The sequence below is a fragment of the Macrotis lagotis genome, chromosome 3 (genome assembly GCF_037893015.1).
Source record: "Macrotis lagotis isolate mMagLag1 chromosome 3, bilby.v1.9.chrom.fasta, whole genome shotgun sequence".
NCBI lineage: Eukaryota > Metazoa > Chordata > Mammalia > Peramelemorphia > Peramelidae > Macrotis > Macrotis lagotis.
This window is the reverse complement of record NC_133660.1, coordinates 14,064,034-14,091,855: the sequence shown is the minus strand read 5'-3', so window position 1 is coordinate 14,091,855 and position 27,822 is coordinate 14,064,034. Positions and strand designations below refer to the sequence as shown.

At 38.1% G+C, this 27,822-nt stretch overlaps 1 long non-coding RNA gene across 2 annotated transcripts in view; it reads right to left on the bottom strand.

Annotated features, from left to right (window-relative positions):
* The window catches only part of LOC141517298 (uncharacterized), a 61,066-nt gene extending 33,340 nt beyond the window's left edge, over window positions 1–27,726 (bottom strand). For both annotated transcript variants that reach the window (XR_012476821.1, XR_012476822.1), the window contains exon 1: window positions 27,593–27,726. This is a non-coding gene — a long non-coding RNA (uncharacterized LOC141517298). The remainder of the gene's footprint in view (window positions 1–27,592) is intronic.
* Between the last annotated feature and the right edge of the window lie 96 nt (window positions 27,727–27,822).

Below are 27,822 nucleotides of genomic sequence, written 5' to 3'. Positions count from 1 at the left end.
CCCCTTTTTTTCATTTGATCCATATTCCCTAGTATTTTACTTCTGAATACCACCTCCTTCAGTATTTTTGTCCCTTATATCACCCCTCCCCTACCTTTCCCCTCTCCCATTACCCCTTCTTCCTTCCCTTCCTTCTGTTAGTTCCTCTTTTCCTCCCCATTCCCCCTTTTCCCTTTTAATATTTGAAAGGTAAGAAAAGTTTCTTAACTGAGTCTGTGTATGTTAATCCTTCTTTGAACCAAATCTGATGAGAGTGATTCAAGCAGTTCTCACCTCCTCCCTTCTTCCCCTCTATTGCACAAGGTCTTTTGTACCTCTTTATGTAATGTGATTTACCCCATTCAATATCCTCCATCCTCCTGTTTCCTTACTGTCCCCCTTTTTAAGGAAATATTGTTTTTAAATCATTCTACCAGAGGACAGACAAGTTATATGTGCTCATTACTTCTGCATAAGTGTATTCTAATAGAGTTACAGTTCTTGAGTCATGAGACCCTATTCTCCCAGGTGGGAATATAGACAATTTCATATAAATGGATAGCAATTTTTTTTCTCTTTACTTTTTTTAACCTTTTCATATGTCTCTTGAGTCTCTTGTTTGAAGTCCAACTTTTCTATTTAGCTCTATTTAGCACAGGAAATATCTTTTTCCCCCTGGAAGAAATGGCTCAGTTTTGTAGGATAGTGAATTCTTGGCTGCATTCCAAGATCACTTGCTCTTCAGAATATCATATTCCAGGCCCTTCAATCCCTTAATGTTGATGCAGCCAGTTCCTATGCAATCCTTTTTTTATTTTTTTTTTGCAAGGCAAATGGTTTGCCAAGGCCACACAGCTAGGTCATTATTAAGTGTCTGAGACCGAATTTGAACCCAGGTACTCCTGACTCCAGAGCTGGTGCTTTATCCACTGTGCCACCTAGCTGCCCCCCCTATGCAATCCTTACTGTGACTCCTGGGTATCTAAATTGTTTTTCTGACTATTTGCAGGATTTTTCTCTTTTATCTGATAGTTTGAATTTGGTCACAATATTCCTTGGTAGTTTCATTTTGGAATCCCTTTCAGGTAGGGATCATTGTATTCTTTCAATAACTATTACTTGCCCTCCAGTTCCATTATATTAGGGCAATTTTCTTTCAGTAGATCCTAAAATAATGTGTCCAGGCTTTTTTTTATCCTCATTGTGTTCAGGAAGCCCCAGGATTCTTCAGTTGTCTTTCTCCTGTATCTATTCTCTAGGTCAGTAGTTTTGCTGATAAGGTATTTTACTTTTTCTTCTATTTTTTCAATTTTTTTGGATTGAACAGACTCTTGTTGTCTCATGAAGTCATTAGTTTCCATTCTTTTTTTTAGAGAAGAATTTTCTTTATTTACCTTTTGCAACTCCTTATTCTAATTGGTCAATTCTATTTTTGAAGGAGTTTTCCATTTGCCCAATTGTATTTTCCAAGGATTCATTTTCTTGATGCAGGGTGTTAATTTTCTCTTGTATTTCTTTTCCCAATTTTTCCAATTGATTTTTAAACTCCTTCTTGATCTAAGAAGTCTTTCTGGGTTGGAGACCAATTCATATTCTCCTCAGAAGTTCTAGCTCTTTCTGAGTTAGGGTCTTTGTCTTTGGGGTAGCTTTCAATGGAACCCCCCTTTCCACTGGTCTGTCTTCATTTTCCTAGAATCTTGTGTTGGGGGCACAGGGGAAGCTGGTTGAGTTGAAATCCCTAGAGGCTTAGCTCACTGGGCTTAGTAACTCCAAGTTTGTCAGGCAGTAATGGGGTGGTAGAGGTTTCCTCTGGAGTGTCATATGACCTTGATTTGCAGCCCACTCCCTAAGTCTGAAGGAGTGGGGGAAGCAGCAGGGTCTAAATTATCCTGGAACAATGTGTGCTGCACCCTCAGGCTGTACAGTTAATCTCATTATTCACTTATTACTAAGAAAGATTTGCTGCCCACACCTGAGCTTGGGGGCGGGGTAGGGGGTTGTTACTGTGTTTGTTCTGGGAAGGGATCCTTTCCTCCCACAGGGACAGGTCCTTTCAGACCAGTGGAACTGAGCAGATTGATGTCCAGACAATGCACTGGAGCTCTCCTGCCCAAGAACTCTTCCTCCAACCTCGATGGAGCTCTCCTTCCCACTTGCAAAGCCAAAATTTCTAAGGCTATTCTCAGGTTAGACCCAGGTCTCATCCCATTGCCCCTGCACTAGCTCTCTGATCTCTGCCCCCACCTCACCCATATTCCCCGGAGACAGACCTTGTTGGTAGATGTTCTTCTCCTTTGCTCTTTAGATTTTGTGGATCTAAATTTTGTTAAGTGGTTTGATTCATATTAGTTCTGAAAGAAATCCAGGAGACCTTAGCACAGTGTCTGGCTTCTCTCCACCATCCTGGCCAGAACTAAAGCAGCTCTTTTTGTGTTGGTAAAGAATTGGAAATTGAAGAAATGCCCAGCATTTGGCTGAACAAGTCATGGTATAGTAATCCCAGGAATACTATTGTTCTGTAATAAATAATGAGCATATGGACTTTGGAAAAGGCTGGAAAGACTCGCATGAATGGATGCTGAGTGAGGTGAGTAGAACCAGGAGAACACTGTACACAGTAATGGCAGGGTTGCAAGATGATCAACTATAATGGACAAAGATCCTCTCCAGTTCAGTTTAGAAGGACAATCTTGCAAGATGTGTTGTGGAAAAAGTCATTTATATTCAAAGAAAAAACTATACAGTCTGAATACAGAGCAAAATATAATATGGGGGGTTTTTTTGGTTATAATTAACCATTTATTTTACCACTGACATGTGGTATCAAGCTATGTTTTTTTTCTTTGTTTGGTTTATTACAATAATCTTGTTATAAGAGTAACATAAGCCTCCCCCCCTCCCCAAGGATATGAGAAACTTCAAGAATAGTGAGAGAGAGAAAAAATGTACTTCAGTCTGGGTTCAGAATCCAATGGCTCTGTCTCGGGGATGAGTTGTCTTCTTTGTCATAACTCCACCAAAGAAGTTGCATCAGTGTGTTTCCCACAGTTGCCATTATTAGCTCTATTTCCTTCCACTTCATTCCTTCCCACTCTCACTTATTATATTCTCTCTCTCTTTCACCCTGACCCTGTTGAAAAGTACTCTCTCCCATGATCTTCCCTCTCTTCTATCACCTATTCCCCCTTATCCCATCCCTTTCCTCTCATTTTTCTATACTATATTAAGTTGTATGTTATTTCCCCTCTAAGTCATTTCTCATGAGAATGAGGACTCATCATTCCCCCTAACCTTCCCCATTCCACTCCATTCAAAAAGCTTTTTCTTGGAGGGGAGCAGAGCCAAGATGGCAACAAGAAGGGATCGAGTCTTAGGCGATCTCTGATACAACTTGAAACTAAGGACTCTAAACTTTGGAGAGATAGAACCCATAAAGGGACCAAGTGCAGCAGTTCTCCTACTCAAGGTAACCTGGAAAAGAGCAGAAAGGCTCTGCTCCCCGGGGTCGGAGGGGCTACCTGCCAGAGGGGTGGCCCGCCAGAACGAAAGAACTTCAGCCTCCCGGAGGCAGCCCCAGGGTGCTGGGAGCCGTGGCTCACAGCAGCAGGGGAGTCTCCTGAGCTGCACCCCCAGGGAGCACCAGACACAAAGTAGGGGAACAGTGGGGGACCTCTGCCAGAGCAAGCACATGGAGCCAGCCCTCAGGGCACACAGCAAGCAGCTTGGTCTTTCAGCAGCCCAGATCTGGAAACAGAAGCAGGTGGAGCCAGTAAGCAGGAGCCTCCAGGGCATGATCCCACTAAGTTGAGGGAGGGGAGTGAAGAGAGACTGCTGAGCTCTGTCCTCTGCCCCTGGAACAGGACTCTGGGGCTCTGACCACATTCAGATCCTGATAGCAGTCTAGGCCCCCCCATAGAACAGCAGGGCCCCCCCACCTCAGCCCTGTGGCAGAGGGGGGCACTTATGGTCATACACAGACCAGGAGGGAGGACAGAGTCTCACACACTGAGACCCTTGTGGGAGTGTCCCAAAAGCTCAGGAAGCACCCCAAAACCAGGCTCAAGCTGGGAAAATTAGCAAGCAGAGAAACAAGAGGAAGACCATTGAGAAATATTTTGCATATGAGCAAGAAGGATCAAAATACTCAGTCTGAAGATGAGGAAGCACAAACTCCTGCATCTAAAGACTCCAAGAAAAACAGAAATTGGGCTCAGGCTATGACAGAGCTCAAAAAAAACTTTGAAAATCAAATGAGGGAGTTGGAAGAAAAACTGGGAAAAGAAAGAAGAGAGATGCAGGAAAAACATGAAAATGAAGTAAGCAGCTTAGTCAAGGAAATCCAAAACAATGCTGAAGAAAATAGCATGCTAAAAACCAGCTTAGGTCAAATGGATAAAACAGTTCAAAAAGTTATTGAGGAGAAGAATGCCTTAAAAAGCAAAATTGGCCAGATGGAAAAAGAGATAAGAAAACTCTGAGGAAAACAAATCCTTCAGACAAAGAATAGAATTCAGGGAGACTGATGAATTTACCAGAAATCAGGAATCAATACTTCAAAACCAAAAAAATGAAAAATTAGAAGAAAATGTGAAATATCTCATTGAAAAAACAACTGATATGGAAAACAGACTTAGGAAAGATAATTTAAAACTTATTGGAATACCTGAAAGTCATAATGAGGAAAAGAGCCTTGACATCATTTTCAAAGAATTACTACAGGGAAATTGCCCTGATATTCTAGAAGCAGAGGGCAAAATAGAAATGGAGAGAATCCACCGATCCCCCAGAGAAAGAGATCCCCAAAAACCAACCCCTAGGAATATTATAGCCAAGTTCCAGAACTCCCAAGTCAAAGAGAAAATATTACAAGCAGCCAGAAGGACACAGTTCAAATATCATGGGGCTGCAGTCAGGATCACACAGGACTTAGCAGCAACTACATTGGAAGCTCATAGGGCTTGGAATATAATATACCGGAAGGCAAAAGAGCTTAGAATGCAGCCAAGGATGAACTACCCAGCAAGGCTGAATGTCCTCTTCCAGGGAAAAAGATGGACTTTCAATGAACCAGGGGAATTTCAAATGTTCCTTTTGGAATGGCCAGAGCTGAACAGAAGGTTTGATCTTCAGATACAGGACTCAGGTGAAGTGTGGAGATTGGAGGAGAGGGGGAGAATATGAAGGACTTAATGATGATGAACTGCATGTATTCCTGCATAGAAAAATGACACTGATAATACTCATATTAACCTTCTCACTTAATAAAGCAGGTAGAGGGAGCTTTTATAGTTGAAGCACAGGAGAAAGCTGAATTCGAAGATAAAATATGGTGTAAAAAATGGAGTCAATAGAAAAAAAGGGAAATGTAATGGGAGAAAGAAAAAGGAGAGGGGGAATAGGCCAAGATATTTCATGTAATAAGTTCTTTTCTTTATTACAATGAGCTATTGCAATGATATGGACGGGGGGAGGCAGGGGGGAATGAGGGAACCTTTGATCACATCAGAGGTCACTAGGAGAGGAAACAGCATATATGCTCAATGGGGTATAGACATCTGGAATAAGAAGGAGGGGGGAGCAGGGGGAAGGGGTGGGGATGTGAATAAAGGAGTAGAGGATGGACCATGGGGGGAGAGTGGTCACATATAACATATTTTCTTTTTTTACTTCTTGCAAGGGGCTGGGATTGGATGGCCTGTCCAGGACCATAGGGCTGAGTGGATTCTGGGCCTGAGGGGTGGTATGGGGGCTCGGGGCTTCTTGGCCCCAGGACCAGGGATCTGTCTGCTGCGCCACTCAGCAACCCTACAGCAGAGTCAGAGTGAAAGGAGAGAGAAAATGTGGTACATGGTAGTGGAGAAATAAGAAAGGAGGGAGTTGCGATCAGCAGTGGCAATGTTGGAAAAAATATGGAAGCAACTTTTGTGATAGACTTACCATAAAGAATGCGATCCACCCATGACAGAGTTGTTGGTGTTGGAACAAAGACTGAAGCACATTTTTATTATCATTATTATTTGGGGGAGGGTGCAGGGCAAATGGGGCTGGGTGGCCTGCCTGGGGCCACATAACAGGGTGATCCTTGGGTGTCTGAGGCCAGATTTGGACCCAGGTGCTCCTGGCTCAAGGGCCAGTGCTCTGTCTGCCACCCAGCCACCCCTACTATGATTACTATTTTATTTTATTTTGGGTCTTTTTTTTTCTTCTTTTTGGTTTTTGCAGGGCAGTGGGGATTGGGTGGCTTGCATGTCACACGGCTGGGTGATTGTTGGGTGCACCGGGCTGGATGTGGGCTCAGGTGCTCGTGGCTCCAGGGCTCATGCTTCGTCCATTGCACCACCTGTCCATACCTACAATTATGACTATTATTTTTTTTAATTTTAATTTTTTTTTTTCTCTCCCCTTCACTTTATCGCCTAAGCAAGTCTATATTCATGGGGGGCAGGGGTACTTTGTTTACTCTTAAACAAGAATATTTTATTAATGTAATAAAAACATTTGTACAAAATGAAAATTAAAAAAACAAAACAAAAAAAAGAAAAAGCTTTTTCTTGACTCTTACATGAAATATCTTAGCCCCTTCTTCCTCTCCTTTCTCTTCTTCTAACTACTTTCCTTTATCACTCATTGATACCATCTTTATACTATATTATATCCTAATATTCAGCTCCTGCCTGTGCCTTGTCTACATATACTCCTTCTAAATGCTCTTAAGAATGAGAAAGTTCATATAAGTTATCAGGATCTTCTTCCCATGCAGTAATACAAACAGTTCAACATCATTAAGTTCCTGATAGTTAGTCCTTCTTGTCCACTCCCTCTATGGTTCACCTGAGTCCTGTAATTGGAGATCAAACTCTCTGTTCAGCTCTGGTTGTTTTAATAGGAAAGTTTGAATGTCCCCTGCTTCATTGAATGTCCATAATTTCCCCTGAAAGGGGATGTTCCCTTTTGCTGGGTAGTTGATTCTCAGTAGTAAATCAAGATCTTTTGCCTTCCAGAATATCATATTCTAAGCCCTGTGAGCCCTTAATGTAGATGCTGCCAGATCCTGACTATAGAAGCCACAGTAGTTGAATTGCTTGTTTCTGGAAGCTTTTAGAATTTTCTCTTTGACTTGGGAGTTTGGAATTTGTAATATTCCTGGAAGTCTTTTGGGATCTCCTTCAGGAGGTGATCAGTGAATTCCCTCAATTTCTATTTTACCCTCTATTCTAAGATCTCAGTGCAATTTTGCTGTATTTTTTTCTTGAAAAATGAAGCCTAGTTTGAACAAAGTTCAAGGACTATTCCCTTTAATTTAGGAAAATACAAATATCTTTTTGTCTGATCTTGTTACCTTCTCTTCTCTTCTTTAAGGATATGATTTCTCTCTCATCACACCCAATTTGTATCAAGGTACAACATGGAAACAAAGTAAAGACTGACAGATTGCTTTCTGGGGGGGGGAAGTAAGATTGGGGGGGAACATTGAAAACTCAAATAATATCTTTAATAAAAATTAATTTAAAAAAAAAGAAAAACGAAGTCTAGGCTCTTTTCCTGGTCATGACTTTCAGATAACCCAATAATTTTTAAATTATTTCTCCTGAATCTGTTTTCAAGGTCAGTTCCTTTTCCAATGAGATATTTCACATTTTCTTCTAATTTTTGGCTTTTTTTGTAAGAGTTTTATTTTTTCCTGATTTCTTGCAGAGTCATTGTCTTCCTTTAGTTCCATTCTACATTTGAAGGAGTTATTTTCTTCAGAGAGCTTTTTTTATGTCCTTTTCCAGCTGGCCAATTCTGCTTTTTAAAGCATTCTTCTCATTTGCCTTTTGTGTTGCTTTTTCCATTTGGCCTAAACTGGTTTTTTAACATATTATTTTAACATATTGATTTGCTTTTCATGATTTTTCTTCATCCTTCTCATTTCTGCTCCCAATTTTTCCTCTACCTCCCTTAAATACTTTTCAAAGTCTTTTTTGAGCTCATCCATAGCCTGAGCCCATTTTCTATTTCTCTTGGAGGTTTTGGATACAGAATCTTCGATTTTGTCATCTTCTGACTCTTCAATGGAACCAAAGTAATTTTCTATGGTCAGAGTTCTCTTTTTCTGTTGTTTACTCATTTCCTCAGCCTATGTATGATTTACCACACTTCCGAGGCTTTGGGGGGGGGGGTTAGGGACACCCCACTGGGACTTTAATTCCCCCAAGGTCTTCTGAAAGACGCTGACTGCTTTCTTGCCTGTGCTTTGATATGTGGATGATCACAGGCACTCCCCTCTGCCCTGGAGTTGTGAAGAGGATCCCTGCTTGGCTATGGTAGTATGGAAGCCCAAACGGCAACCTGGATCTGAATATAGGCAAACAGATGAGTCCTCCCCTAGGGAGAGTAGAGAGGTTTCTGCAATCTCCCCCAACCCCCTCACCAACTATGGGCTATGCTCTGGAGGTGCAGGCTGGCTTCCTCAGTTCCCACTGCAAGTTCTCACCTCAGAGCTGCTCTGAGGCTAATGCTCAGTCTGCACTCACTCTGGTGTGGCAGAGTTCTCTCACCACCCCTTCAAGGTGTACCCAGTGACCCCTGGGCCAGGAGGTCTGGTAACCGCCCCTTCTGCCATGGAGCCAGGTGCCCCAAGGATCTAGGTACTCGGCCCAGCTGCACTGAAGCAGTGGTTTTTTCCAACCCCCGGTCTGGTGAAACAGACATTTCCTGCAGAACTTCCAAGTTGTCTTGGATTGGGAAATTGTATCACTCAGTCTTTCTGTGGGTTCTGCCCCTCTAAATTTTGGCTAGAGTCATAATTTAACAGCTCTTGGGGAATGAGTTTCTGGGAATTCCTGCCTTCACACTGCCATCTTGACTCTGCCCCTATGTTTTACTTTTTAAAACTTCTTTTATGTTATTTCTTTATCTCTTCTGCTCTTTTTTTTCCCTCATTTCTAATTCTTCCAAGGCATACCTAATATGGAAATATATTAAACACAATTGCACATATACAACCTATATCAGATATTTCACTGCCACATGAAGAAGGGAGGGAGGTAGAAAAATGTGGAACTCAAAAGTTTCTAAAAGGATGGATACTGAAAATGATCTTTGTATGTAATGAAATAAAAATAATAAAGAAGGGAGGGAAGAATAGCTAAATGAGCATATAAGTATGCATCATGTTTTGATTATTCTTTTTACTTCTTTTTACTATTTTATCTCACTCATTGATTTATTTTAGTTGATTTGATTTTCTGGCCTCTTTTTAATTAGATTAACTAAAGATTAATCAATTTAATTAGCCTTTTCAAAGAACAACTTTTATTTATCATTTCTGGTTTTCTATTATTTTTAATTTATTTCTTTTTAATTTTATCATTTCCTTATTTATGTTTATTTTAAGTTTAGTTATTGACTTTCTGATCTTTAAAATTCACATTGAGTTTGTTAATCTTTTTTCTGTTTTATTAAAATGTATTTGTAGAGATATGATTTTTCCTCCATGGACTGCTTTAACTTCTTAGAAATTTTTGTATATTGTTTCATTATGATCATTTTACTTTCAGTTACGTCATTTAATGTTACTATATTGTTATGTGATCTCATTACGGTTTTTAGATTGAATCTTCATTTGGATCTATGTCAATTACTATCGATTTTTACTGTTATGCTTTATAAAGTATATATTAACTATTTTTCCATTTTCAATAACTCTATCCCTGATATAAGGTCAACTTTCTAAAAGTTCCATGTGATGCAGAGAAATATATATACTTTTGAAGTATCATTTAGACAACACCATAAGATTTCATGCTATTTTCTCCAGCAATTTGTTCAGTTTCATATTTTCCATTTTGTATAAAAGTTTTTTTTAGACTTATCCAAAACAGAGAGAGATTGAAGTCTCCTATCACTAATGTATTACTGTTTTAAGTTTCTTGTAGCTCAGTTAATGTCTCCTTTACGAATCTGAAGGGGAAGACATTTTGGATCAAACACATTCATTACTGATATTTTTTGTTGATGATGGTTCCTTTCATCATAATGAAGTTTCCTTGGTTATATCTATTAATTTTTGCAAGTTTATTTTTATCAAACATGAATTTGACTCCTTTCTTAGATTCACTTGATACATTCTAAACTTGTTTCCATTGACTTTTATTTTGTATGTTTTTTAAATGTTTCTTTAAATTTTTTGTAACTCCTTAACAAGAACATGGGGTGATGAGCAACTTTGATGGACCTGCTCATTCCATCAGTGTAATAATCAGGAACAATTTTAGGGGGATCTGTGATGGAGAATACCGTCTGTATCTGGATAAGTAATTGAAGAGTTTAAACAAAGACCAAAGTTTATTTTTAAAAATTGTCTTAAATGGTATGTAATTTTGTTATCCCGAATGTTTTCTTTCTTCCATTTGGATATGATTCTTCTCACAACACACTCAATTTCGATCTATGAAAATGTAAAGTCTATATCAGATTGTCTTCTGTTGGGGGGGAGGAGGGAAGGGATAATTTTAAATGTGAATGAATTAAACAATATAATAAATGAAATAGAGTGTCAGATTGGATACAATACATTTTTTCATACATATGTATTTCCTCCGAGGCAGTTTCTATCACTGCCTTGTCTTGCACTATGGATTCTCTGTTTTCACTGAGTCTCAATTCCAAAACAAAGCAGAAAGACACTTGAACGACACTTCTCACCAGTAAGCTTATGTTTCCCCCTTTTTTTCCCTCTTCATTTTTTCCCCTCTATTTGCCTCAAAATCTCCTCTCTAGGTCTTTACCTCCCACTCTCCTAGGAAGCAGATACCCTCAGGAGTTTCACCCCCCCACCCCCAAGATAGGATGAGTGTTTTTTATAAAACACAGAATTCCCCAGATCTCACCAAGCAAAGGGTCCCTGAAGACCATTTCTATTTGCTTATAGAAATATTCAACAGTGAAAATATCTTCCAGTAACAAAGCAAGGCCTCTCTCGTCTCCCACTTCTTTTTAAATCCTTCCCCCCTCCCTCCATACTCACTCCCCTGCAGATTCTTCCCTTTGTAATACTAGAGGAGCCCCTTTCCTCTCATTGCTAGCCTTTGATTTGACCAATTCACATCAACATTCCTTTTTATCTCCCTGACTCCTTCCCCTCTTATGATCACTGTAATTGTGTACCATAATCCCATAAAAATATTAATTTATCTATAGTCAAGGTATCACCAGATTCTGTCTCTAATGCCCCAGGTTCAAAGCTTCATAGTTACTACTTCCCCCTCCACCATTCAATCTTCACCCCTGTCTCTTTGTGTACATTTAGGAACAATTGTTTCTACTTATTTTGCTGTCCTTGACTGCTACATTCATTTAATTCTCCTGCATTTCTGTTGTCTTGGGTATATAGGAAATAAAGTCTCTTCAGGATCAGTTTTCCTTCCAATCTTATCAGCAATTGGTTTTATTAGTGAAAAAAACTTTTTAATTTGAAACACTCAAAATCATCCAGTTTGAAGTTCCATTTCTTGCTTGTTCATAAATTTCCTCCCTTTCCATAGATCTGACAATTAGAGTATTTCATGGTCTGTTAATTGGTCTATGGTATTGCACTTTAGGTCTAAATCCTGTACCCATTTTGAACTTATTTTGGTATAGGGTGTGATATATGGGTCTATGTCTAGTTTTTGCCATCCTATTTTTCAGTTTTCCCAACAATTTTTGTCAGATCTATTGATCTATTACTTTATTTCTTAACCAGCACCTGGTAATTTTGATGACTGCCGCTTTATAGTATAATTTTAGATCTGGTAGAGCTAGGTCACCTTCCTTTATAATTTTTTTCATCATTTCCCTTGCTATTCTTGAACTTTTGTTGCTCCAGATGATTTTTGTTACTATTTTTTCTAGCTCGTTAATAAAGTTATTTGATAGTTTGATCTGTATGGCACTGAATAAGTGCCTAACCATAAGCAATAATTTTTCCAATTGTTTAGATCTGACTTTGTGTGAGAAGCATTTTGTAATTGTGTTCATACAGTTCCTGGGTTTGCCTTGGAAGGTAGATTCCCAAGTATTTAATGTTATCTGCGATTACTTTAAATGGAATTTCTCTTTCTATCTCTTGCTCTTAGGCTTTGTTATTTATAGATATGCTGATGATTTATGCAGGTTTATTTTATATCCTTCCACTTTGCTGAACTTGTTTTTTCAAGTAGTTTTATAGATGATTTTCTAGGATTCTCTAAATTTACCAGCATATCATCTGTAGAGTGAAAATTATGGTTCCTCATAGCTGATTCTAATTCCTTCAATTTCTCTTTCTTCTCTTATTACTTAGCTTATCATTTCTAATACTATATTGAATAGCGATAATAATGTGCATTTCTTTCACTCCTGATATTATTTTAAATGCTCTTAGTTTGTCCCTATTACAAATAATATTTTTCATTTTTTTAGATAGATATTGCATATCATTTTAAGAAGAACTCCATTTATTCCTAAACTCTAGTGTTTTTAATAGGAATGGATGCTGTATTTTGTCAAAGGCTTTTTCAGTATCTATTGAGACTAATCATACAATTTTCATTGGTTGTGTTATTTATATGTTCAACAGTGTTCAGAGTTTTCCTAGTATTGGACCATCCCTACATACTTGGTGTAATTTCTCCCTGATCATAGTGTATTATCCTAGTAATGACTTGATGTAATCTCTTTGCTAAAATTTTATCTATGATTTTTGCATCCATTCATTAGAGAGATTGGTCTATAATTTTGTCAGTTTTGACTCTTCCTGATTTAGGTATCAACACTGTATTGGTGTCATAAAAGGAATTTGGCAGAACTCCTTTACCTATTTTTTTAAATAGTAGAGTAGGAATAATTGTTCCTTAAATGTTTGATAGAATTCACTTATAAATCCATCTGGACCTGGAGATTTATATCTTAGGGACTTTATTTTTGTTTTCTTAAATTTCTTTTACTGAAATGGGACTATTTATGTATTTTATTTCCTCTTCAGTTAATCTGGGTAGTTTGTATTTTTTCATATTCATCCATTTCACTCAGGTTATCAAACATATTGGCATACAGTTGGGCAAATATCTCTAAATTGTCTCTTTAAATTCCTCTTCATTGGTAGTATATTCACCCATTTCATTTTTGATACTGGTGATTTGCTATTCTTTTTAAAAATCAGATGAAACAAAGACTTATCTATTTTATTGATTTTTGTTCATAAAACAACTGTTTTATTTATTAGGTCAATGATTTTATTACTTTGAATTTTTTTAATCTCTCCTTTGATTTTTAGAATTTCTAATTTGGTATTTAATTGGGGATCTTTAATTTCTTCTTTTTCTAGCTTTTTGAGTTGCATACCCAATTCATTGAACTCCTCTTTCCCTATTTTATTTATATAAGCATTTAGAGATATAACATTTCCCCTAAGAACTGCATTGACTGTATCCCATAAATTCTGGTGTGATATCATTATCATTTTCTTGGATGAAATGATTATTTCTATGACTGGTTGTTTGATCTACTCATTCTTTAAAATTAAAATTAAGTTATTTAGTTTCCAATTAATTATAGGTTTATCTTTCCATGGCCCTTTATTATATGTAATTTTTGTTGCATCATGATCTATAAAGTCGGCATTTATTATTTCTGCCTTCCTGCATTTGATTGCAAGATTTTTATTCCTAATACAAGGTCAATTTTGTTATAGGAGCCATGTACAGCAGAGGAAAAGGTATATTCTTTTCTATCCCCATTCAGTTTTCTCCAGAAATCTATCTTATCTAAGTTTTCTAAGAATTTATATATCTTCTTAACTTCCTTCTTGTTCATTTTACAGTTAGACTTTTTCTAGTTCTGAAAGAGGGAAGTTGAGGTCTCTCTCCCACTATTATGGTTTTCTTGACTATGTCTCCTTGTAATTTATTCATTTTCTCCTCTAAGAATTTGGGCACTATAAACACTAAGTGCATATAAGTTTAATAATGATATATCTTCATTGCCTATGGTGTCTTTAAGAAGATGTAGTTTCAGGGGCAGCTAGGTGACACAGTAGATAGAGCACTGACCCTGGAATCAGGAGGACCTGAATTCAAATCCAGCCTTAGATACGTAATAATTACCTAGCTATGTGACCTTGGAGAAGTCACTTAATCCCATTGCCTTAAATTTAAAAAAAAAAAAAGATGTAATTTCCCTCATTCCCTTTAATGAGATCTGTTTTTGCTTTTGTTTTGTCTGAGTTCAGGATCATTACCCCTGATTTTTTTCAAAGCATAATATATTTTGTTCCAGTCTTTTACCTTTAACCTGTATCTCTATGCTTCAAGGAGGCACAGAAGGCAGACTGATAGTCTTTACAAGTATATTTCTTATAAACATCTTGTAGGATTTTGGTTTTTAATTCATTTTGTCAATCACTTCCATTTTATGAGAATGTTCATCCCATTCATTTTTACAGTTAAGATTATTAGTTCTGTATTTCCCTCCATGTTAACTTTTCCCTATTTGTACTTTTCTTTCTCCTTATTCCTTCTCACCAATGTTTTGTTCCTTTTCACCTTTTTCTTTAAAGTTTTAACTATAAGTTTACTTTTACTTATACCTTCACCTTCCCTTTTATCAGTCCCTTCTTCCCTTTTCTTTCCCTTTCCCCCCTTATTTCTCAGTAGGTAGGATAGATTTTTTAAAGCCAAGGGGAATGTTTTCCTTCTCTGAACCAAATCTTCATACCCTCCCTTCTTTTCCTCTATTATAAGAAGACTAGGTCTTCACCTGTTGTTATATATGCACTAATGCCTAGCCTTCTAGTATAGTCCTTTTTATGTTTTTATTGTTTTAACCCTGTCTTGTACTTACATCCTCTTTGTCAAAATATACTCCTTCTATCTGATCTAAGTACTATTCTTCATTGATTGATAAGCAGTATTGTCTCATAGTCACTAAGTATCCTCCTTTCTTATGTCTCATTAGAAATACACTTCTTCAGAGTCATGAATCACATCAAATTATAATTACTTTATACCTTACTCCCATTTCAAATACCCTTCTGGATATAATGTACTCATGAGCCAAAGCATCACGCAAAGCCAAATCATTTAATGAACCATTTATTTCCCACCCCCAAGCATATTCCCTCTAATTGTAGTCAAAGTGTGCATGAAGTTTTCATGTCCAGTGCCTCTAAGTACATTCTCTCCCTAGGTTTTTAAAGTACTCCCACCATAGCCACAGAGCCCTCCTAAAACTACACTCTCTCCCACTATCCCTTTAGTACCAAAATCATGGTATTAAAAATTATCACTTCCTATTCTCTTTATGTCCATCCCTTCTAAGTAGAGCTCTCACCCTTTGCCTCATTGTACTACAAACCTCTATGTATCTAGTAAAGTCATTTCTGATTTAATTATTTAGAGAGTCTCTAACTCTGGGAACTGGGATCCTCTGATGATCTCTCTTAAGAACTTTAGCATTGTTTATAAGGCATTGGGAGACACTGGCACAAGGACCGCCCCAGCATAGGGCACCCTCATCAAAGAAAGTGCTGAGTTCTATGAGCAAGGCAGAATTAAAGTGCTCCAAGGAAACATGAGATACATAAATTTAAAGTAAATACTCTAGATGTTGACCTGAACTATTTACACATGTGATAGAGATCAAGAGTTTCAAGAGTTTTCTTCCCTTTAGAGCCGTATACAATTTAATGTTCTTGACTAACATTTTTTTTCATCTTTCCATTTACCTTTTTATGCATCTCTTGAGTTGTGTATTCAAAGATCAAATTCTCTGTTCAGTTCTGGTCCTTTTGGAAGTCCTCTATTTCACTGAAAAGTCATCATTTCCCCTGGCAGAATATACTGAAATTTGCAGAGCAGTAAATTCTTGGATGTAATCCAAAGTCCTCAAAAGTATCATATTCCAGGTCCTCCAATTCATCCTCTATTAATGAAGTTGATAAGTTCTGAGTAATTCTGATTGTGCTTACATATATTTAAATTGCTTCCTTTTGGTTGCTTGCAGTATTTTCTACTTTGAGAATTCTGGAATTTTGCTAAGATAGTCCTCTGAAGATGTTCTTTTTATTCTTTCAAGGATGGTTTTTGTCTTCTTAATCTAGTATATTGGGATAGTTTTCCCTGATTTCCTGAGATAAATTTTCCAGGATCTTTTTTTGATCTAGGATTTCTGATAATTCTGATAATCCCTAAGTTATCTCTCCAGATCTATTTTCCAGGTCATTTTTTTTCTAAAAGGTACTTTATGTTTTCTTCAGTTTTGATTTTGTTTGATGGAATCTTAATGTCTCATAGATTCATTAGTTTCTATTTGTCCAATTCTAATTTTTAGGGTTTTATTTTCTTCAGTTAGCTTCTGTGTTTCCTTTTATAGTTGATTAGTTTTACTTTTTTTGTTGAATTGCATTCCCTTTCCAATTGGTTAACTTAAATTATAAATGAGTTGCATTCCTTTTTCAGCTGCTCAATTTTTTTTTGAAGAGTTACATTCTTTTTCCAGGTGGTTATTTTTACTTTTAAAGGAGTTGATTTCTTTGGCCAATTTTTCATAATTTTCTTGCTCTCATTTTTTCCCCCATTTTTCTTCTTCCTCTTTTCTTTGGTTTTTAAATTCTTTTTAAGTTCTTCTATGAGGTTTTGGATTTGAGTTCAATTCATAGATTCATTTCAGACTTTCTTCTTCTGAAATAGCATCATCTCTATCTGCATAGAAGCTTTCTATGGATAGTGCTTTTAGGTTTTTTTGCTCATTTTGATTTTTGAGTTCTGCTCCTGGGGTATAGGAAGTATGGTCCTGAGTCTATTGTGTAGGGGTGGAGTCTGAACCCTGGTTTATCGCTGGCCAAGATGTTGCTTATGAAGCTAAGGTGTTGCCTATGCAGAGGTCTGATTTCTCCTTTCTATCCAGGCTCTGCCTATGCAGTGGTCCAACCCAGTCCTATCTTTTGCCCCAGTATTCCCAGGATTCAGACTTTGTCTGGGTTGGGACTCTCCCTGCTAGCTTGCTATCTAGCTCCCTGGATCTGCTGTCTAGGGCTGCTATCTAACTGTCAGGACCTAGGATGCATTGCTGGCTTTCCCAATCTCCCGCCTAGTTGAGTTTTACTTCCCCCTTTCCCCAAAAGATGCTCCATGATATTTACAGTTGAAAATTTGTTGGTTTTGTTTTCATGAGAACTGTAGCTTTAATAACTGTGTAGAGGCTTTGTGTGGGGAGCACGTAAGCTTCCTGCCACTATCTTGGTCCCACAACAGAAGTCTCCCAAGTTATTCTTTAGAATGTTTCTATGATTATTTTCTTTGATCTTTTAGGTTTTTGCAAGTCAAATGGGGTTAAGTGGCTTGCCCAAGGCCACACAGCTAGGTAATTGTTAAGTGTCTGAGACCAGATTTGAACCCAGGTACTCCTGACTCCAGGGCCGCTGCTTTATCCACTATGCCACCTAGCTGACCCTGATCTTTTCATTATTTAAGATTAGATTAATTTTTAATCTGCTTCCAAGGCCCTTTATATTTTTTTTTTTTGCAAGGCAAATGGGGTTAAGTGGCTTGCCCAAGGCCACATAGCTAGGTAATTATTAAGTGTCTGAGACCAAACCCAGGTACTCCTGACTCCAGGGCCTGTGCTTTATCCACTGCGCCACCTAGCTGCCCCATGACCCTTTATTGACTGTAATTTTTATTGCTTTAAATAAGAAAAGGCACATTTAATAGAGCCTTTTTTCTGCAATTCTTTTGCCTTGATAGTCAATTTTTGTGAAGTTGACATATACAATTGAGAAAAAGATATACTCCTTTCTATTCCCATTCAGTTTTCTCCAGAGTCTATCATATCTTTCTTAAAATTCAGTTCATCTCTTTCTTTCTTTCTTTCTTTCTTTCTTTCTTTCTTTCTTTCTTTCTTTCTTATTTTATGTTTAGATTTTTCCAGTTCTGAGAAGAGAAAGTTAAGATTTTCCCCACTAGTATGCTTTTACTGTCTATTTTCTGTGTGTTATGTGTGTGTATTTTATTGGTATTACTTCATTTTCTACGGTATCTTTTAGGAAAATATTCCTTCTATATCTCATCTAATAAGGTCAATTTTTACTTTTGCCTTTTCTGAGATGATAATTACTATTCCTGCATTTTTTATTTCATCTGAAACATATGGATTCTCCTGGAGGCCCCTTTTTTTTACTTTCCAAGTGTTTTTTCATGTATACAACATATTGTTGGATTCTGGTTTCTCATTTATTCTGCTATCTGCTTCTATTTTGTGAGTTCATTCCATTCCATTCACAAACGTGCACATTTCCCTCTTATTTTCTTCTATTTATCCTTTTCCCTCTTTTTTTTAATCCCATCCTTCCTCAAAAATCTGTTTTGTGTCTAGTCACTGTCTCTTTAATCTAACCTTGCTCTTATCACCCACTCCCTTTCTATTTCTGCTCCTACTTCCTGGTATGGTCAACTGTTTGGTCTATATGAATATGTGTATTCTTTAAGCAATTCTGATGAGAGTGAGCTTTTGGGTATTACCCTCTACTGTAAAATTTCTTAAATACCTTTTTTATGTGAGAAAATTTTCCCCATTCTTCCTTTCTCTTTTTCATCCCTTTCTTGTTTTGTTTTTTGAGATTATCCCCACTTAATCAACCCACACCTGTGCCCTCTAGCTGTGTAGACTGCTAACTTCCTTAGTTATGATTAAGTTTTTAGGAACTATATGTATCATCTTTCCATATAGTAATACAAACAGTTTAACCTTATCAAATCCCTTATGTTTTTCTTTCAACTTTACCTTTTATGCTTCTGTATGTGACTTGTGTACAAATGTCCAATTTTCTATTTGACTCTGGTCTTTTCACCAGCAATCCTTGAAAGTCCCGTGGGGATCCTGTGGGGATCCCATCCCCCACCCCCATCCCGGAAGGATTGTGTTCAGTTTTGTTGAGTAGATGAGCCTTTGCCTTTCAGAATATTCTGTCCTAAGTTTTCTGCTCCTTTAATGTGCAAGCCAATAAATCCTGTGTGATCCTTATTGACCTGCTTTCACAATATTTAAACAATTTCTTCTGGCTGCCTGAACCTGGAAACTCTGAAATTTGACTATGATATTCTTAACAGTTTTGAGATCTTTCAGTAGGTGATTAGTGGAGTCTTTTAATTTCTACTTCAGCCTCTGTTTCTTTGATATTGGGGCAGTTTTCCTTTAGAACTTCTTCAAATAGAATATCAAGTTATTTTTTGATCATACATTTCAGGTAGTTCAATAACTCTTAAATGATTTATGCTGAATCTATTTTCCAGATCACTCGTTTTTCCAATAAGAAAAACATTTTATCTAATGTGCTAGACTGTACCCTTAAGCTGAAGTAGAGGCATACTCTACATGCAGATCAAATACGAGAGTGTAAATTGTTCTTAAATATTCCAGATATATAATTTTTCAAATTAATATCTCCTTATTAATTACAGATTACACATGTGTATACGTATATTTGTACATCTGCATTCATATGTGTGTATATCTACATATATATATATATATATATATATGTGTGTGTGTGTGTGTGTGTGTTCATATGCATGTTTGTTCAGTTCTGAGGTATTCACAATCCATTGGAGGAAATGACACATAAAATGCAGCCGAAAAGTCAGTGTGGAGGAAGGGGGGAAGGAGGTTACTATATTCAGGAGAATGGAGTCATGCAGCCAGGGAGGAAAATAATTTGAGGAACTGTGAGTTTCTGAGTTGATTTCACCTTGCAGAATGAATTTCTGGAGAAAAAAAATAAATTTCAGCAAATAGAGGCACATGGGAAATTATTCCCAGGGTGCTAGCTTTAGATAACAGAGAATCTAGGAGTCTTCCAATGTCCATCCTTCATGCCCTCCAATTAAAGATTATAGGATACACAACACACACACACACACAGTCATCTGTATTTGTGAAAATATACACACATCCTCCAGACTATATACACATGTATACATATTCAATATAGAGAATAGATATAGTAAGATTTGTTGTATTTGGTAGAGGGAGGAGGGTTTTATAGGTGAATTTTACTGTCCTAGCCATCTGGCCATGTAGGGAATGATTCTCTAAAGACTTCCTTAGCAATAATTTGGTGAATCTAACTGCCAGCTTATTACATTGCTGTTATCCTTAGCCCAAGTAAGAACATACATCACTATGTAATCTCATGAGCTGTACTAGATGGTGCAGTGGACAGAGCACTGGCCTTGGAGACAAGAATGAGAGTTGGAATAGTCTCTGACACTTGACACTTACTATGTGACTTTGGGCAAGTCATTTAACCCTGACTGCCTCACATCCAGGGCCATCTCCAGTCATCCTGATTCATATCTGGCCACTGGAAGAGAAAGTGAGGCAGGTGACTTAGCAGAGCACCCCCTCACTCAAATCAAATTCATGTCTTGTCATGGTATCATCTCCCTGATGTCAAAGGTCATCTTCGATAATGGACAAATATCATATTCCAGTCAAAGTGACCTGCTTGCTGTTATTTCATCTCTCACGGTCTTGAGCGTAGAATGCTTCTCCCCATTTCTGAGAACCCCTAGATCCTGAATTTCAAGGCCCAGCACCAGTGACACCCTCCTATAAGAGGCCTTTCTTGATTCTTCCGGTTGGTTACTCTCCCCCCCTTTCCAAAATTATTAATATCTAATTACTAATATCTAATAAATATCTATTTTACATTTATGGATGTATACATATTTCCCTGAAAGCAATCACCATTTCATTTTATTCTCATTATATAGGTAGCATTTTGAAAACTTGAACATAGATCCTGTGACTCCAAAACCAATATTCTTTCCACTTTACCATGCAGACAACAATTCCACAATTAAAATAAACACAAATGCACCAAAGTCATTGTGTAATGTTTGTATTATTGGTCTATATAGATTCTACACACATACAGTTTGAATGGGATAGGAGACTGTGGGAGTGGGGAGGAGGAAGCAGTATTCAGATCTGAGATTTTAGCGGCGTGGGGAACTATCACTGATGCATTATCATCAACTTATACACAACATAGATAGTCTAGGAGTAGCCTGAGAGTACTAAGAAGTTAAATATATTTGTCCATGATCACATACATCTAGTATATGTCAGAGATAGGTCTTCCTGACCCTACTATATCATGCTGCAGTTGAATTAGATAATTTAAACACTGAAATGTCAATAGAATACATTTTTTTAATTTCCACAAATACATAAATGTATTGAGTTAAACCCAAAAAAGCATTTTTTAAAAAAACCAGGCAAATATCTTTCATTGTTAGTACATTATATTAATAGTCAAAGTTGGCTGCCTATTCCTGATATAAATATTGCTAGTGAAGGAAAAAAAATCCACATATTTTAATAATACTTTAGTCTTATTATTTTAAAAGTTTCAACTGCTATAATGTTATTGTCTGATTTACCTTTTTTTTCTTTTTAAACTCAAACACAAAAGTGCTTTAAGGTTTGCACAGCACTTTACACCCAGGAGATGAGGGTTATATTCATTCCCAATTTAGGAAACTGAAGTTGTCAAAGATTAAGTGACTAATTTCATATTTCAGGTCAAATTTGAATTCAGTAGTTCCTAATTCCAGGCCCAGTTTCTATTCATTGCACCACTTGGCTGTCTTACCTCATGTCTGAGATGTCATTAATCTAAAATGTGGGAAAGGGCTATGTGGTAAATTTTTGTTTAAAGGAGTCTTAACGGGGACGGCTAGGTGGCGTAGTGGATAAAGCACCGGCCTTGGAGTCAGGAGTACCTGGGTTCAAATCCGGTCTCAGACACTTAATAATTACCTAGCTGTGTGGCCTTGGGCAAGCCACTTAACCCCATTTGCCTTGCAAAAAAAAAAAACCTAAAAAAAAAATAATAAAGGAGTCTTAAGGTCACTGGGTTACAAGTCCAGGGATGGGTTAGCTAAATAGTATCTCATTTCAGCCTGAGGTAGTGAGGTGGTACAGGAGACTGAGTCAGGACTTGGAGTCAGGAAGACTTTAATTCAAATCCTATCTATAACTTATTAGCTGGGAGACTGATGGGCAAGTCTTACAACCTCTTTCAATCTGTTCCTTATTGGTACATGTGGATAATAAATAATAGCACTTACCTTCCAAGGTTGTGGAGAGCATCAAATAAGAAAACACATGTTAAGAGCTTAGCAAATTTTAAAGCACTATATAAATGCTACTACTATTATAATTTGTAATTTTTAGCTAAAAATTATTTATGCTCCAGCATTGTTCCATCCTTTAAACACCGAATGAAACTATTACCAAATTTCAAAAATTATAATAAAATGTTATACTAATTATAACTGATTGTCACATATTTGAACTGATTAAAATATGCCAACTAATGTTGCTTCAAAACACTGAATTTGGTTCAGATTTAGGGCTAGAATAGTAATAATAGCTACCATTTATATAGGGCTTTAAGAATGGCAAAATGACTACATATATTACTGAGCTCATAACTCTATAACATAAATAGTATCCCCATTTTACAGATGGGGAAACTGAAGTCAATAAAAATTGTGACTAGCCCAAGGTCACATAACTAATGAGTCCAGTGTTTTAATAAACACAGATACTCCTGATTCCTAGTCTAGTTCTCACTCTATTACAAACTTAACTTTTTTATCCTTAATTTAATTTTTGCAAGACAAAGAGGTTAAGTGACTTGCCCAAGGTCACACAGCTAGATAATTAAGTGACTGAAGTCAAATTTGAACTCAGGTCCTCCTGACTCCAGGGCCAGTGCTCGATCCACTGTGCCACCCAACTGCCCCCTGATACTTAACACCTATAACAGCCATACCAAAATAATCTTCTCTAAATACCCTAATCCTTAGAGAACAAGGTTACAGAGGAAAAAACACACAAAGGCATTGAAATTAGAGGGCCCAAGTTCAAATTCTACCTAAAATTTCTGTGATCTTACATGAGTCACTTAAAGCTCTGTGGAACTTAGTTTTCTCATCTATAAAATAAAGGATTGGTCTAGAAGGTCTTTGAGGTTACTTACAGCTCTAAGATACTTTGGGGATTACTTCAAACATAAATACAGCTTAGATTTTTTTGTTTATTTTCCTAGCTTATTAGCGTTCACTAATATGATAAATATGTGTTTGAAGCTAAGAACAGGCATAACAAATCACCTCACGTTCCTTTTTTTTTATGCAAGGCAATGGGGTTAAGTGATTTGTCCAAGGTCACACAACTATGTAAGTATTAAGTGTGTGTCTGAGGTCAGATCTGAACTCAGGTCCTTCCGACTCCAGGGTTGGTGGTCTACCCACTGCACCAACTAGTTACCCCCATCTCACATTCCTAGTCCCACAAACCCATACTTAAGAAATTCTCCTTACAAATTCCTAGTAATACCAATCCAAAAGGTGAACAAGTCCTATCATTAGAGACCACCTTCCTTGTCTATTTCCATTTAAGATTACTAAATCAGATGGACTAAATTGCTAAATAAAAGTCTGTATTTTCAGACATTTATATTAAAGTCCCTCAACCTATAAAGTCAATAGTTATCAGATACTGCCTCTATCAAAGGAAAAATCATAAAATAGGTATGTCTTATTTTTCATAACCCTTACAAGAGATCCAGTCTCTTTAGGCTTCTCAAGGCCATTCATACTAATATCTATGTTCTGAGTCTTCTAAATCTCTTTCCTCATAAACCTTACCTGTCCTATACCTCCTTCCTTCAGATGTCTGTTGGCTAATAGCTAACTAATCTGGTAAACTAATTTGTGCCAAAGTTTGTTCTCAGATAGTATGCATTTTAACATAGGCAATACAGAAATGGTTTAAAAAGTAACTCAAAGAAGCCCCATTTTTTTTTTCAGTCTAGCACTTAAATGCCATTGGTGCATTCACTAAGCAATAAAGTGGTGAAAATTTTAGCCACAGGTTGATGAGGGAGATATTTCTGGCACAACTGGGGCTCAGGGACACCCTCAAATTACAAAATGAAGAACAGGTTTTCTTCTTGAGTTGTAAATTTTGGCACCCCTGGCAATCATACCCACTAGCTTCCAAGCTCTTTCCTGATCCTTTGTTCCATAATGCAATTCTTTCCCCATATTCTAACTCTCCAATCCTACTGCCTTCCCATCAAGATGCCAATTCACTTGAACTCAAACTAGTTCTAACCAATATTCCCAGGGTTCTGGGTGAACTTAAAATTTAAAAATAAATAAATAATGCAAAACTAGTCAGTTTAATGAACTAAATTTTCCTAAAATGGGAAACAAATTTTCAAATAAAATCATTTTGACTTTTTTTTCCTGACATGAAAGTTAATACCAAAATCATTTTAAGGTAGGACTCAAAATCATTTTTTCTCAATCTAGGGCTTTTTACACTGAATGTTAAGCTTCTTTATGAGCCTAAAACTTAACAGCTGTTAACAATTTTCTTCTGAGCGCTTTGCCTACATAAGTTACTTTAACCTATTGATTAGCTGTTACCTGGCGCATTACCTGGTTGATTAGCTGTTATCTGGTACCTGGAAATAGCAAGAGAAGTTGTGCTGGCATGATCTGCTTAAAAATAAAGCACTCATATTTATGCTGCCTGATAAGCTGGTCACAAATCTTTCTTCTCAGTCCCATACCCATTATGTACTAGTCTCAAGTCCACTTTTCAGTAACTAATTTTGTATGATCAGTAGAGAAAATAAAGGAGGATTCCCAGGATAATGAAAGCTCATTCAGAGATAAAGATGAAAACAATATCAATAAAGGGCCATTTTGATCTTGCTTCTCCATTCATCACCATCAAAGCTGGATTATGCTTTTCTAAATACCACTTTTTTCAGTCTTCCTACATTTTGAAGACTTCAGTTATTTTCTTCCATTATGATCCAGATGTTATAATGGCAAATATTTTAAAACAAAATCTTGTTTGAAATATTCCTATAAAGAATATCGTGAGAGAAAAAAAAAACTTACCCTACATGTTAAATTGAAAACTGGAGTTCACTGAAGTCAGTGAATATACAATTCAATTAGTATTTATTGAGAAGCCAAAAGCAGATGGCCCTATATTGGAACACTATGTCATTTGGGTACAAAACAAAACACAAGATCACTGGCCTCATGAGACTCATGATCTAATACAATAAAGATTAGAAATAGTAGGAAGATTACAGATTAACTCTTAATTACCAGTGTTACTGGAAAAAAAAAGCCGCGGCATTGCTAATCCTAAATTTATTTATAAAATGTATTTGGCTTTGGAATTAACACTTTAAATAAAATATGAAGTTTCAGTGCAAGTCAAAAGTCACAAAGTCACAAACATTTAAAAACATTGTTACTGACTTTTGTTATTGTTTTGGGTCTTCTGTTTCTTTCTTATTGTGGTTCGAAGCCTTCTTAATACCAGTTTATCAGACAGAAGCATATCATCCTGCTGCTCCAGATAATCCAGTAAATTCTCAGTCCATTCAAGAGCAGATTTATGGCTAATATGTCTTTGTGAAATAAACTCCGTTTCCTCTGCCTCCTCATTTTTACTTGCGTGATTGGCTTGGTCTACCTGGCCTTGTGTTTCTTCACTATCTGTTAATACATCGTAACTCGGTTCAGTGTTCTCGGCTTCAAACCAGTCTTCAATGTTTTCAATATCAACATTTTCGCAACCCTCTGTATGTTGTAAAACCGTGGCTAAGTTAGCTGCTAAAATAGCTCCTTCATCGAAGTTCAAGCCTACATTTTCCTCACTACCAGGGAAAAGTTTATTCCATGCTCTTGTAATAGTCACTGACTTTATCATATTCCATGCCCTAGATACTTCATAAATCGCATCTAACACAGTTAGGTTCTTCCAAAACATTTTAAGATCGATACCTTCATCCATGTACTTCTGAAGAAGTCCTGCTCGGTAATACCGCTTCACTGTGGCTAAAATTCCTTGACTCATAGGCTGAATTAAAGCTGTCACATTGGGAGGCAAATATTTCACAAATATTTTGCCATCATCCGAACTCAAGATTTCTTCATCTGGATGAGCTGGTGGAAAATCCAAAAGCAATACTGCTTTTTCGAGCAATCCTTTGGATTTTAAATTCTTTCGAACCTGCGGCACAAAATTTTTGTCAAACCATTGTCTGAAAACAGGATGTTCTATCCATGCACCTTTTTGACTGAAGTAAGAAACAGGGAGGTTGGAAGGTTCAGTTCCTTTAAATGAACGGGGTTTCTTTGCTTTGCCCACTACACAAAGATTAAGTTTGTGTAAACCAGTAGCATTTGCACAACACATGATAATGATTCTCTCTCGACTTGACCTGTACCCAGAAGTACTGTGTTCTGTTTCAAAAGCTAATGTCCTTGATGGTAGACACTTCCAAAATAATCCAGTTTGGTCGGCACTATAAATCTGCTCTGGTTGTAGATTCTCCTTTTCAACAAATTCCCTAAAGTTGCAACAAAATTCACTGGCTGCCGTTTCATCCCCACTTAACTTTGTACCTTGTCCGGCAACTTTTGGAATGCCGTGTCGCTGTTTAAACCTTGTTAGCCAGCCAGATGAGGCATTGAAATCGCCTTCCATCCCCAAAGCATCAAAGAAGAATTTTGCTTGCTTTGCACAAATTGTTCCAGATACCGGAATGCCCTCATTTCTTTGCTGGTTGAACCATTCGATCATAACCCTGTCAAGCTCCTCATATGTTGATGACTTCATTGACTTGCGTTTAGATACACCACTTGTTGGATCTGAACTATTTGCATAGGTTATAATTCTCTCTTTGTTCTTTTTTATATCCCGAACTGTTGATTCACCGATCCCATAAACGACTGAAAGTCGTTTGAAAGAGCTACCTTCTTCAAGTTTCTTTATAATGTCAAGCTTATCTTTAATCGTCAACACGACCCGCTTTCGCTTTCCAGACATTTTAACTATATATTTTATATAATCAATAGATGGGATCCAGACCTTACTTATTCCCCGAGTTCCTGGTAATTGGGCAGAAAGTAGATACTGGAATTTTAAAGTCCTCGTTTTTGTCCTCTTCACTCCAGAGACTCAATAATGGCCTTTAATGAATGCTTTTTGATGGAAATGTTTTATGGGGCTGGAGCCTTACTCCCAAAGATCAACACCAAGGAACCGAGTAAGAGCTGCTTTTATTTTTGCCCAGTGTTCATAGTTCCAACCTCTCTGCTTCTTGAAGCGGGGCTCGGGAGAGGAGAGGAAGGAGGGATTTAGGAGTAGCAACACTTTCTTGCGGTTCCAAAGCGTGGGCGCCGCCTGCCCTTCCGAGTGGGGAGAGTTTCCCCGTTTCTGCGCACTCTGCCAGGGCGTGCGGAGTCTGCCGGCAGGGGGCGCGCTCGCAGGGAAGGCTTCGGCCGCCACCCGCCTGGGCGCGGCGCGGCGCGGCGCGGGAGGGCGGCTGTGGGGGGACGCGAGCCTCGCAGCCGGCGGCGGGGGCTCCGTGCCCGCCGCGAGGGGCGCGGGGGGCGTCAGGGCGCAGCACTCGGGCCCCGCGGGGGCGGGCTGCAGGCGGGGAGCCGGGGGGGGGGAGGGGCGCCGTGCGCGCGGGGCGGGGCGGGGCCGCGGGGCCTACCTCCTCCAGCCAACGAGAGGTCACCGGCGGCAGCACGGGGCCTAACGGCTCTTCGGGGCCCCGCCTCCCCGCCGGCTGCGGGGCCGGCCGAGGAGCTCGGGGAGCCGGCCGGGCGGCGCCTCCACGGCGCGGGGCCGGCGGGGCGCGGGCCCGGCGGGGCGCGGGCCCGGGAGGGGCGCGGACGTGGCCGCCGCGGCCGGAAGGCGCCGGGTTAGGGCTGCGCGCCCCCG